A 14220-nucleotide genomic window follows, 5' to 3' on the forward strand; every position below is an offset into this window, starting at 1 on the left:
AAATACCTAACTCTACAACAGAACCAGTACCCTGGAGTTGTGATTTCACTCCAGTGACAGAAGACACTGTGTTGAAAAATGAAACCACCCATTTGTCAAGGTCAAGGGTTATTTTAAAATATTTATGGGCCTTCTCTTTTCCTCCCTTAACTTTTCCCTTGCCACCTGGGAAGAAGCCTGTCAAACTTCCCAAAATAATGATAATTATAATGGTATTTGTTAAGTGCTTACGTGCCAAGCACTATACTTAGTGCTGGGGTGTCTATGAGCAACTCAGGTTGGTTACACTCCTTGTCCCCCATGGGGCTCACAGTCTTAATCTCCATTTTACAGTTGAGGTAATTGAGTCACAAAAGTGAAGTGACTTGCCCAAGGCCACACAGCAGAGAAGTGGCAGAGCTAGGATTAGAATCCATGACCTTCTGACTCGGTCCCATGCTCTATCCATTATGCCATGGTGCTTCCCAGATTGTGAACCCTATGTGGGAGAGGTACTGTGTCCAACATAATTATCTTGTATCTACCCCAGTGCTTAGTACAGTGCCTGGCACATAGTAAATACTTTACAAGTACCATTAAAAAAAATAAAGGGACTATTTAGTTCCATAAGAGGAGAGATCTATCTACTTATTCTATTGCAGTCTTCCAAGCACTTAATACAGTTCTCTGCACACAGTAAGTGCTCTATAAATACCATTGATGATTAGGAGAAGTAGCCTGGCTCAGTGGAAAGAGCACGGGCTTGGGAGTCAGAGGTCGTGGGTTCTAATCCTGGCTCCAACACTTATCAGCTGTGTGACATTGGACAAGTCACTTAACTTCTCTGTGCCACAGTTACCTCATCTGTAAAATGGAGATTAAGACTGTGAGCCCCATGTGGGACAGACTGATTACTTGGGAATCTACTCCAGCATTTAGAACAGTGCTTTGCACATAGTAAGTGCTTAACAAATACCATAATTATTATTGTTACTATTATGATAGAGGAGGAGGGACTATACAAAGGAGCACTCATTTAATTCAACGACTCAGATAAGATCCTTATTTTGGGGAGGGGGGAAATTAATTTGCCTAATGAGAGAAATAAAAATAGGCGATTGGCTGTGGCAGGGTAAATGAGGTGTCCCTCCCTCACCCTTCCAAGTGACAGGCCTGTGAGAAGACTAGGAGAGCCTCTCTCATGGCAAATGGAAAATCAAATGTCGCTACTCCAGCAGCAGCTGGCAGGTGGTTGTGTTTGTATTTCTGCAATACCTGAAAAAGCTCCTGATGCCTCATGGAAAACAGTATCAAGCATTCTAATTCCATTCCAAGATTCTGAAATGTAAACCTTCTTTTCTCTGAGCAATAGGAACAGATGATCTCTCAAGAAATAAAGATCTCATTTTCATGGAAATTGCCTTCCAAAAGCAAGAGACAAAAATAAAATAAAGAAAATTTATGAGGTAGATGCAAAGTTGTAGCACACGACAACAGGTTTTGAGTTTTCTATGGGGCTCCAGCTATTCCTTGAGGTGTTTGTTTTTTATGACTTTCTAACAACTTCTAACACTTTCTAACATTTTCCTGGAACACCGATACAAGGTGCAGCACTGTCAACCCTGAAAATTAAAGTTCTTGGTTTACCTACAGTGCTATTATTCTTTCCCTTTCTTGTACTGTTACACAGGGAGCCCCAAGACATTTTATTCCTGGACTTGCTTTGAGACTCATGTTTGGAAACTGCCACCTCCTCTTCCATTGCTTTGCACATAGTAAGCACTTAATAAATGCCATCATTATTATTCCATCCTCAACAGACAGTATAGCCAACCAGTGATCAAAAAGATCTCTGGACCTCATTCCAAATTTCTCGATGCATGCCCCATCCTGTGATATTGAGCTTGTAGACTTCCTCTGTGCTGCAGTGACGTTAGTTTCCTATCATTATTCTGACCGGCAGTGCTGTGTAAGCTGTAGATGGCTTCCTTTCTGGTGGGGTCAGAGGCATCATAGAGTATTTCACCTCTGATATTTAAGTGCTTCGAGTATGCCAGGCCCTGTACTAAGTGTTGGGCTAGATGCAAGTTAATCAGGTTGGACACAATCCCTGTTGCTCACAGGACTCACTTTACAGATGAGGTAACTGAGGCACAGAGAAATGAAATGACTGCCCAAGGTCACACGGCAGATAAGTGGCAGAACCAGGATTAGAACCCATGAATTTCTAACTCCTAGACCTGTGCTCTACCATCTATGCCATACTGCTTCTCTCTTCCTCATTTCTACCATATGTTCTAGCATAGATAGAAGTTAATTAGACCAGATACAGTTCCTGTCCCACATGGGGCTCACAGTCTGAGGAGGGAGAGTGGGTATTGAGTCCCCATTTTGTAGTTGAGGGAACTGAGGCACAGAGAAATTAAGTAACTCATCCAAGGTCACACAGCAAGAAAGTCACAGAGCTGAGATTAGAATCCAGGTCATCTGGCAACCATTGAAGAACCACGCTGCTTCCCTGCTTTCTTACTTATTAGAGTTAAGAGGTGAGAGATGGAAGAAGAGCCTGAGAGAGTACTCAGAGAGGTAGAAGGAAAATGAAAAAATAGCTGTGTCAAGGACAAAATTAGATAATGTTTCTGGGATGAGGGAATGGTGTCACCACAGTGACAAAGGCACTTAAGAGATCAATCAATCGTATTTATTGAGCGCTTACTGTGTGCAGAGCACTGTACTAAGCACTTGGGAAGTCCAAGTTGGCAACATATAGAGACAGTCCCTACCCAACAATGGGCTCACAGTCTAGAAGGGGGAGACAGAGAACAAAACCAAACATATTAACAAAATAAAATAAATAGAATAGATATGTACAAGTAAAATAGAGTAATAAATGTGTACAAACATATATACATATATACAGGTGCTGTGGGGAAGGGAAGGAGGTAAGACGGGGGGGATGGAGAGGGGGACAAGGGGCAGAGGAAGGAGGGAGCTCAGTCTGGGAAGGCCTCCTGGGGGAGGTGAGCTCTCAGTAGAGCCTTGAAGGGAAGAAGAGAGCTAGCTTGGAGGATGGGAAGAGGGAGGGCATTCCAGGCCAGGGGGATGACGTGGGCCGGGGGTCGACAGTGGGACAGGCGAGAACGAGGCACGGTGAGGAGATTAGCAGCCGAGGAGCGGAGGGTGTGGGCTGGGCTGGAGAAGGAGAGAAGGGAGGTGAGGTAGGAGGGGGTGAGGTGATGGACAGCCTTGAAACCGAGGGTGAGGAGATCAAGGAGGATTGACAGGGGTGAGTCAATTAGAATTGGGAAGGAGTTCATTGCTTTGGGAGAATAAAGGCTCAGTTGATTTGTAGTAGGTTAAGAAGGAAGTTGGAGAGTAGGAAGTGGAAACAGAAGGCATATAAAACCCACTCAAGGAGTTTGAATAGGATCTGGAGTCAGGGAGTGAAATGATAACTGTAGGGTGCAGTGGGATTGAAGGAAAGCTTATTTAACATGGAAGAGACTTGAGCATGTTTAGAGGCAGCATGTGTACTTCTGTGAAGGCAAGGCATTCGGTCTACTAGAATTTGCATCTAGCCTTCAACACTCCAACACTCTTCTCCCACACCATTCAGGGTTAAGAAAATGGCTGGAAGCATAAAATCAAGTTGCGACATCCAGGTAGTGGGGAAGAAATCTGTACTTTCTGGGCTGTGAGTCATTCAATCGTATTTATTGAGCACTTACTGTGTGCAGAGCACTGTACTAAGCTCTTGGGAAGTACAAATCAGCAACATATATAGATGGTCCCTACCCTACAATGGGCTCAAAGTCTAGAAGGGGGAGACAGACAAAAAAACAACAACAAAAAAAGTAGTCAGGTGTCAATACCATCAGAATAAATAGAATTATAGCTATATACACATCATTATTAAAATAGAGTAATAAATATGAACAAATATGCACAAGTGCTGTGGGAAGGGGAAGGGGGAAGGGCAGAGGGAAGGAGGGAGGAGAGGAGGAGGAGGAGAAGAGGAAAAAGTGGGGGCTCAGTCTGGGAAGGCCTCCTGGAGAAGATGAGCTCTCAGTAGGGCTTTGAAGGGAGTAAGAGAGCTAGTTTGGCGGATGTGTGGCCAACATGGGCCAGGAGTCGATAGCGGGACAGGCGAGAAAGAGGTCCAGTGAGGAGTTAGTGGCAGAGGAGTGAAGTGTGCGGGCAGGGCTATAGAAGGAGAGAAGGGAGGTGAGGTAGGAAGGGGAGAGGTGATGGAGAGCTTTGAAGCCAAGAGTGAGGAGTTTTTGCTTGATTCGAAGGTTGATAGGCAACCACTGGAGATTTTTGAGGAGGGGAGTGACAAGCCCAGGGTGTTTCTGTACAAAGATAATCCAAGCAGCAGAGTGAAGTATAGACTCCTTAGGCTGAGCTGTCTGGGGTTTGGTCCTCTAATAATGACATTTGGTTTCCTAGAAAAATCAGCAAAATACCCTCTTGGGTCTTTCAGGAAAGACATAGGTTAATAGCTACCCTAATTTTCACTCATTTATCTGAATTTTTTTATAACGGTTTCAGCCTTTTTTTCCCTCTTGGGCTCCACTTGCTACTGCCCATTTGTCGTATAGACTTCTAGAAGCTCCCTGGGAGGGGTCCAATTGGATCTGAATGGCACATTCTTTGTGGCAAACTGTGGGGTTTCTGTGAAGGTGATGATGAAAAGGGCACAGGTGCCAGTCTTCCAGTTTAAGAGCAAAAGTGTAGTGCTCTTTACTTACTCCACTAGACTGTGAGCTTCTTGGGAGTGGGAATTGTGCCTACTTACTCTGTTGGACTCTCCCATTTGTTTAGTAAAGTGCTCTGCACAGATTAAGCACTCAGTAAATACCATTGACTGTAAGAAGAGAACCAATGAAGAGAACAGTCCCCAATCAGGGGGTATTAAAGTAGCAGGACCTTGCTGGCCAAGGGAAAAAATGTGCTTCTGCTTTCTTCCACGTCTTGGAATTTCTAGGACTCCAGAGTGAAAAATAATCACATTGGAGATTCCATTTATGACAGGTTTTCAAGAGTCTGCATGGTTTAAAAAGATCCACTGTTCCTTTACAGGATAGGGATGGAGAATCTCTGGGATTATCCTCAAAACTCCTTTTAATACCTACAATACTGAGGTAACCTGGGAGCCTGTGTTTGAATTGGTTACAGTTATTACAGTATCTATTAAGTAACCACCAGGATAAAATAATAATGAGGCATGAGCCTGTGGTTTTTCCATCACAAAGGGGCTGAATCCGCCATTTTTCAGTCCACGCTCAGTGAAGTGGGCTCCTTCAACCACAGATTCGGAAAGCAGCTCTGGCCAAACTAGATCCAGGGAGGGGCCTCCCACACGAACCAACTGGGCCATCAGAAAACACTTCTGTTTCAAGTGCTAAATGGACTGCAATTTTAAAAACGAACCTTCCTGCCAAATTGTGATTTAAAGTGAGATTGGCATCAGCAGACATTTCCACATCAGCCCGTAGCACATCTGGTCCAGACCAAACAAACAGAAGATTTATTCTGTCAGTGAGATCATTTAGCATTCCTTTTTATGCTTCAGAAAGAGCCTGTACCTGTCACTCACCAAAGCACTAGGCTTTTGGTGGCTAGGTTCTGTTGCTCCCTCTGTCTAGCCTTGATCTAAGACTTCTAAGGAGCCGTGTTCGCCCCCTCTCCACCTGGGAGACCGGTACCCATGCCAAGTTCATTTCCATAGTCTTATAAAAAAAAATCTCCTGCAGGATTTCAAACATCTGCTCATAGGAAAAGAAACAATGTCTTGAGCCATAACAATAATATAAAGGGCAGCTGAACCTTCCTTGCAAATAAAACAAAGATGATGAAATTATTTCAATTTAGTGGATTTGGGACAGGTGTGTGTGTGTGTGTGTGTGTGTGTGTGTGTGTATACTATTAGAATGAATAGGTTAGTTAGGCTGGTGAAAAATCCCAGATATCTGACACTGTCTTAAGTGAGGGGACAACCTTGTGAAATGGGTGGCTAATTCTTTTCATCACCAGAGTTCTCAGATTGTTTACACTAAACGAAGTTGTTCACAAAGCTGTCATTATTCCCAAACCTACAGGGTGTAGGAATGGGTTCTTTAAAAAGGGCATAATAGAGGGGAAGTCATGGGACACACCTATCCAGTAGTCTTTTCTGCCCTGAATATTAATAGGCTATTACTGGGCAGCAGGCAGACAAGGCAGGCAAGAAGAAAACAGGAGAAGAGTTATTTTCCTTGAGCTGAGACTTCTAGAAGATTGGACACCAAGAGGCAGGTTCAAAAGCTGTGAAAAGCACAGCAAGCAGCACACAGCATCAGCACAATAAAAGATAATCTTTACTGCACACAGTATGTTTGGGCCGGCTGGTGGAATATAGGTGTTTTCAGTTTCACTTGCCTGCAGAGATACGATTACAGTCCCATCATCAACATATATGACAAATGGCTTACCAATTAACTCTTAATAATCTTTCTACCTATGTATGTTGCCTATCATCTACATGCATCTACTCTTGTCACATAACTTCTAGGTCTTTTCAATCTCAACAGGGATAATCCTATCTATGAGATGTCTTTCATTTTTTTTTTCCTTGTTAGGTTTCCATTTAATATTGTGTTACTTAGACTCATACTTAGGTTTCCATTTAATATTGTGCTACTTAGACTTATCCCACTCATGCGTTGAGGTGGGAGGAGATGATGAAAACTAGTGTCTCAATTTTTGCCTTTTGGCAGTAATTTGCCTTTTTGGATATTGCTTCCAGCCATTTCTGTTGGAGGAAACTATGGCATTTTGGCATTAGAAAGTGTCAAAAATTTAAAAATCCTATTGCTTTTTTTCTCACATCTACACACCCTCATGTTACATTAGAAAAAAAATCAAGATTGTCAGTGTTATACAGATGGTGACAGTAAAAAGGCCAATTTAAACGTTTGTTATTCAAGAAATCTATCCATAAATGTGCATATTAAATATATATTTATGATTATAGTACATGATATATCAAGTATAGTGAATCAATACCATCAATTGTTGGCAGAACATTGTTTTAGGCATTTTATTTATTTTACTTGTACATATCTATTCTATTTATTTTATTTTGTTAGTATGTTTGGTTTTGTCTCCCCCTTTTAGACTGTGAGCCCACTGTTGGGTAGAGACTGTCTCTATATGTTGCCAATTTGTACTTCCCAAGCACTTAGTACAGTGCTCTGCACACAGTAAACACTCAATAAATACGATTGATGTTGATTATGATGTTGATATACAACATCTACTCTGCCTTCAGGGAGTTTATAATCTAATGGAGAAGACACACATCTGTGTCTTATTGATTAGAAATAAGGAAAATTGCATGAGAATAGAAATTTATTACATAAATTATTTTTATCATTGCATAAATAACAAGCACTGGGGATAAATCAATACAACCAAATACAAAGGATTTGGCAAATACAAACCAAATACAAAGGATGCTCAAGAATTCTCAAAAGATGGCATGCTAGGAGGATGAGGCACTAAATTACGGGCTGGGTAGGAATAACCGTTGTTGAGGTGCAAGTGATACATTCCTCTTTATCGAGGCATAAATGAACAGGAAATTACTAGAATTTGAATGTAACTACTTTATCTGGAAGACCTGTAGTTAGTTATCTAATGTAATGGGCAGGGAATGTACCGTTATATTTCCCAAGATATATACTCTCCCAAGAGTTACGTACAGTACTCTGCATACAGTAAGCACTGAATAAATATAATTGAGTGATAGAATCTGAATGTTACTATTCTATCTCGACCACCCATAGTGAGTTATCTAATGTCATAGATAACAAGCTCTAAGTACAGTGCTCTGCACACAGTAAGCACTCAATAAATATGATTGAATGAATGAATGAATAGACCTTGAATGGTCAAATGTGATCGCATCAACCATAATAAAGATAGTGGTTTTTGTTAAGCACTTACTATTTGACAAGAACTGGGTGTAACACTCAGATACCATACAGTCAGATGGGATGCAGGTTCTGTCTTAAATGGGGTTCACAGTCTAAGGGAAGGAAAGATGCCTTGTGGAAAGAGTATGGGCCTAAGAGTCAGTGGACCTGGGTTCTTTTCCCAGTTTGGGCACTTCCTTCTGGGTGACCTTTGGCAAGACAGTTTCCTCATCTGTTATATGGGGATTAAATGCTATTCTCTCCTACTACTAGTGAACCCCATATGTGACAGGGACTGTGTCCAATCCGATTATTTTGTATCTATCCCAGCACTTAGTGCAGTGCTTGACACCTAATAAGTGCTTAATAAATATCATTACTGTGAGTAATAGTAGTGGTGGTGGTGGGTAGGGGAGAAAACAGGAATGTAAATCCCCATTTTACTAATGTGGAAACAGAACAGAGTAGTTAAGTGATTTGCCCAAGGTCAGATTATGGGCAAGTAGCAAAGCCAGGAAGGGAATCTAGGTCTCCATGCTCTTTTCTCTAGACAATGCAAGCCCCTTTCAAGTTGGACTGGTCAACTCAAACGCTGTTAATTTTTAGAATTTCCAGTTGTCAATTGAAACCAGTTCTTAATGAGCGAAGATGTCGGATTGATCTAGCTCCTTAATAAATCAATGATGTTCATTCAGTGCTCACTGTATTCAGAGCACTGTAGTAAGTGCTTGGGAAAGTAGAATACAAGAGAGTTGATAGACCTGGTCCCCACCCACAAGGAGCTTACAGTCAGTCAGTTGTACGTATTGAGCGCTTACTGTATGCAAAGCACTGAAACTAAGCACTTGGGAGAGTACAATACAACAATAAACAGACATATTCCCTGCCCACAGCGAACTTACAGTCTAAAGGGGGAGACAGGCAGTCTAAATGTTAAAATAAATAATATGAATAAAATATTAAATAAATCAGTCCACGGGGAAGGGAATTTATCACATAATGAAGTCATCTTTTCTCAGGCTGAGGGCTCTAACTGTGATCTAGAGTACAAAAGATTGATACAGCCTCCTCTGCTCAAAACCAATGTGCTCCATTAAGCTGTGTACTTGACTACACCTATGTTGATCTTGATTTTTAATCAATGAAGCTATAGATGTGTTGATTTTGGAAGTCTATGCGATGAAGTATTCATCATTTGACTTCCAGATGTTTAATTTTAGATTATTTCTTACTACACAACTCTTTTTATATGGCTCTAGTGGAGTTCAGGTTTCCAGGTCACATAGAATATTATTTTAAATTGATCTGTGCTTCAGTGGAAGTTATTTATCAAAGTAAGGATGCAAGTAATAAGGCAGAATGAGTACTGGCATTTCTAAAGAAAAGCAAAAATGATACCAAACTCCTCTCCTCCTAGATCTAAGTCAATTTGACTACGAGTAAAAAATGGCATAGAATTTAGAAAAAAAGGCTTTTATACATATATATATATATGTATATATATATATATATATATATATATATAGTTGTGGAGATTTGTTTTAATGCAAAATTGATAGATGTAATCCATTTCAAAATAACTGATTCTGGAAAGTAGTGTGAAGTAGTGTTGGTATGTAAAGAATATTGGGCATATTCTTCGATGAATAACTAGCAGATTAGGATAAACTGTAATTTTGTAATAAACATAATTGAATTCTTGAAATCCAATCATCATATATACATCTATCAAGTCACAAATAAAACCATTCAGCTGACAGAGCTCTTCCCTTCCTAAATTCCATGAAGGAAGGTTTTTAAGCCTAAATGCCCAACCAGAAGATCATTCGATCAACCAATGGCATTTATTGAGCACTTGCTGTATGCAGAGCAGGGTACTAAGTGCTTGGAAGAGCCCAATATGATAAGCATTGGTAGACACATTCCCTGGCCACAGGAGTTTGCAGTCTAGAGGGGGAGACACTCATTAATATAAATAAATAAATAACAGCTATGTATATAAGGGTTATGGGGCTAAGAAAGAGGTGAATATCAAGTGCTTAAAAGGGTGCAGATCCAAATGCATAGAAGACACAGAAGGGAGAGGGTGTAAGGAAAAAGAGGGCTTAATTGGGGAAGGCCTCTTGGGAAGAGATATGATTTTTATAAGACTTTGATGGTGGGGAGAGGGGCGGTCTGTTATATATGGAAGGGGAGCAGGGAATTCCAGCTCAAATAGATGAAATGAAGATACAGGGAGTAGGATGACATTAGAGGAATGACATGTACAGACTGGGTTGTAGTAGGAAATTAGCGAGGTAAGGTAAGAGAGTAATGTCAAAAATAATAGGAAACTTTTTCATATACTTCTTTCAGCTATGTCAACCAATCAATCAATCGTATTTATTGAGCGCTTACTGTGTGCAGAGCACTGTACTAAGCGCTTGGGAAGTACAAGCTGACAACATATAGAGACAGTCCCTACCCAACAGTGGGCTCACAGTCTAGAAGGGGGAGACAGAGAACAAAACCAAACATAATAACAAAATAAAATGAATAGATATGTACAAGTAAAATAAATAAATAGAGTAATAAATATGTACAAACGTATATACATATATACAGGTGCTGTGGGGTAGGGAAGGAGGTAAGATGGGGGGATGGAGAGGGGGACGAGGGGGAGAGGAAGGAAGGGGCTCAGTCTGGGAAGGTCTCCTGGAGGAGGTGAGCTCTCAGTAGGGCCTTGAAGGGAGGAAGAGAGCTAGCTTGGTGGATGGGCAGAGGGAGGGCATTCCAGGCCCTGGGGAGGATGTGAGCCAGGGGTTGATGGTGGGACAGGTGAGAACGAGGCACGGTGAGGAGATTAGCAGCAGAGGAGCAGAGGGTGCGGGCTGGGCTGGAGAAGGAGATGAGGGAGGTGAGGTAGGAGGGGGCGAGGTGATGGAGAGCCTTGAAGCCGAGGGTGAGGAGTTTCTGCCTGATGAGCAGATTAATTGGTAGCCACTGCAGATTTTTGAGGAGGGGAGTAACATGCCCAGAGCGTTTCCGGACAAAGATTGTTTCTGGACAATCGATTAATGGTATTTATTGAGCATTACTACATGCAGAGCACAGTATTCAGCGCTTGGCAGAGTACAATACTACAGTATTAACAGACACATTCCATGTCCAAAACAACCTTACATGACATACCAATTTCCTAGATCATTTTGTGGATAAACAATTAATTCCACTTTCATTATGCAGAATCAGTGTTTTCTAGCCTTCCACATGAAGAGGCTGTCATGACCCATGTGCTTTATAACGGCATAGGAAATGAACAACAATAATAATGATAGCAGCACTTGTATTTAAATAGAACTTAAATAGAAGTTTCCCATCAGTTGTCATTTTATTTTCCAATATACCTGTGACCTATTCATTCATTCATTTGATCATATTTATTGAGCACTTACTGTGGCAGAGCACTGTACTAAGTGCTTGGGAAAGTACAGTACAATAATAAACAGACACGTTCCCTGCCCACAATGAGCTTACAGTCTAGATGGGGGAGACAGCCATCAATACAAATAAATAAATTACAGATATGTAATCAGTGCCATGGGGCTGCGGTGGGGGAAGAACAAAGGGAGCAAGTCTGGGTGATGCAGAAGGGAGTGGGAGAAGAGGGAAGGGGCGGGGGGCCCTAGCCTGGGAAGACCTCTTGGAAGAGATGTGCCTTAAATAAGTCGTTGAAGTGGGGGCATTGAAGTTGTCTGTCAGATTCGAGAAGGGAGGGCATTCTAGGACAGCGGCAGGACGTGGATCAGGCTTTGGTTGTGAGACAGGCAAGAAAGAAGCACAGTGAGAAGATTAGCACTAGAGAAGCAAAGTTTGTGAGTGGGATGGTAGGAGAATAGTGAGGTGAGATAGGAAATGGCAAGGTGGAGTGCTTTAAAGCCAGTGGTGAGGAGTTTTAGTTTGTAGAGGTGGATGGGCGACCACTGGAGTTCTTTAAGGAGTGGGGTGTCATGTCCTGATGTCATTATTTTCATATAGAGGTGAGGAAAATGAGACACAGAGGTAAAGGGTTTCTTCTGAGAAAGGCTAAAGGAAGGGAGGTTGTGAAAACCTTTTTCCAAGTGACCTTTGGTGTCATGGGTTGTTTGTATCATTGGAATTGTATTGTACATGTTTGTCTTTCACTCTACCAAGCACTTAGTACAGTGCTCTGTACACAGTAAGCAATCAATCAATAAATGTGGTATTTGTTAAGCATTTACTATGTGCCAGGCACAGTACTAAGGGTGGGGTAGGTGCAAGATAATCAGCTTGCACACAGTCCCTGTCCCATACAGGGCGCACAGTCTAAATCCCCATTTTACAGATGAGGTAACTGAGGCACAAAGAAGTGAAGTGACTTGCGCAGAGTCACACAGCAGGCAATTGGCAGAGTCAGGATTAGAACCCAGGTCCTTCTGACTTCCAAGCCCATGCTCTATCCACGAGACCATGCTGCTTCCCCTGAGATACCATTGATACCATCAATAAATGCCATTGATTCATTGACAGATGGATAAAAGTAGAATATTTGGCTAAATGGATTATTGCAATCATGGATTAGGCTTGCAGAATGGAGCAAAAGGCAAAAGGTATCAGAAGGCAATGATGATTTGGAGAAAAGTGAAGTATTTTTGTTAAATGTGCTTGAGAGGTAAGTGAGTTTAGGGTTAATAACAGTACAGATTTTACATATAATACATTTCTCTTATCTAGAGAAAAAATGACTAGAATTTCAGAATGAAATATGTCAACTTTTGAGGAATTTTTATTTAAATGGAATTTGAAATATTCTTCTTCCAAAGTTAGAGAACATTATACCTGTAAAACCAATTATCCAATAACCTTTTCACCACAGATGTGAGATGAACAAATCATTGTAAATTATATAAATAATTGAGCTTCCACAAAGGTACAAAACTGTTAATCATTCTAGCTTTGTCACCTAATACATTCATAGAAGAAAAGCACAATAGAATAAAATGTGGAATAGGTTTATGAAGGTACAGCTGTGAGTAAGGGGTAATTAAGATCCTTTCTGCAGTGGCTTTCAAATTAACTTTTAATATCTGCTAGGAACCACACAACATGCATCCTGGCTCTGCGAATTGCCAGCTGTGTGACTTTGGGCAAGTCACTTCACTTCTCTAGGCCTCAGTTCCCTCATCTGTAAAATGGGGATGAAGACTGTGAGCCCCCTGTGGGACAACCTGATCACCTTGTAACCTCCCCAGTGCTTAGAACAGTGCTTTGTACACAGTAAGTGCTTAATAAATGTTATCATTATTATTATTATTATTATTTCCAAATTCTGAACCTAAAGCAATAGATTCTAAGTAGGTCCCATATGGAAAGAAGCACATATTCTCTGGAAGACACAAACTTTGACTTCGACAGGCCTTATGTTTTGGAGATAATTTAAAATGCATTTCATAATATCATAAGATGTAATGTGTTCATCCAATCTAATGATACACTTTATGTTCTCTATCTAATAATGGTTTTGTTTGTGGTTAATATGGATTTCTTTGGTCATAAAATGTTTCTTTCTGTTCTGCAAACAAAATGATTGGAGAATTATTCAATTTCCATATAAGAACTGAATGAAAAGATTAGGACTCTTCTTTCTGAAAAGATGAAGGCTGAGACGAGATATGAGTGAAGTCTACGAAATCACAAAAGACATGAACGGGGTGAACAGAGAATTGTTGTTCTCCACAACAGGACAAAAAAGCACACTTTGAAGCTTGGAGGTAGTAGGTTCAAAAAAACAAAAGGAAGTACATTTTTCCCACAGAGGTTGGTAAGCTTATGAAATGCATTACCACAGGAAGTTTGTCCTGACCAAGAGAATCAGTATTCTCAAGAAGACTTTGGATATATGCATGGACATGAGGTCCATAATGAAAAATTAAGGATGAAGAGGGTAAACTGTAGCGGGATTTTAGAGGGTATATCCCTAATCATTAGGTTGAGTGTCAAGGAAGAAGGCAAGTCACATAATAATAATGACATTTATTAAGCGTTTACTACGTGCAAAGCACTGTTCTAAGCACTGATAATAATAATGATAGCATTTATTAAGCGCTTACTGTGTGCAAAGCACCGTTCTAAGTGCTGGGGAGGTTACAAGGTGATCAGGTTGTCCTACAGGGGGCTCACAGTCTTCATCCCCATTTTACAGATGAGGGAACTGAGGCCCAGAGAAGTGAAGTGACTTGCCCGAAGTCAACAGTTTGCTACAGTCTTCTAGACTGCGAGCCCG

Source organism: Tachyglossus aculeatus, chromosome X1 (genome assembly GCF_015852505.1).
Source record: "Tachyglossus aculeatus isolate mTacAcu1 chromosome X1, mTacAcu1.pri, whole genome shotgun sequence".
Lineage (NCBI taxonomy): Eukaryota > Metazoa > Chordata > Mammalia > Monotremata > Tachyglossidae > Tachyglossus > Tachyglossus aculeatus.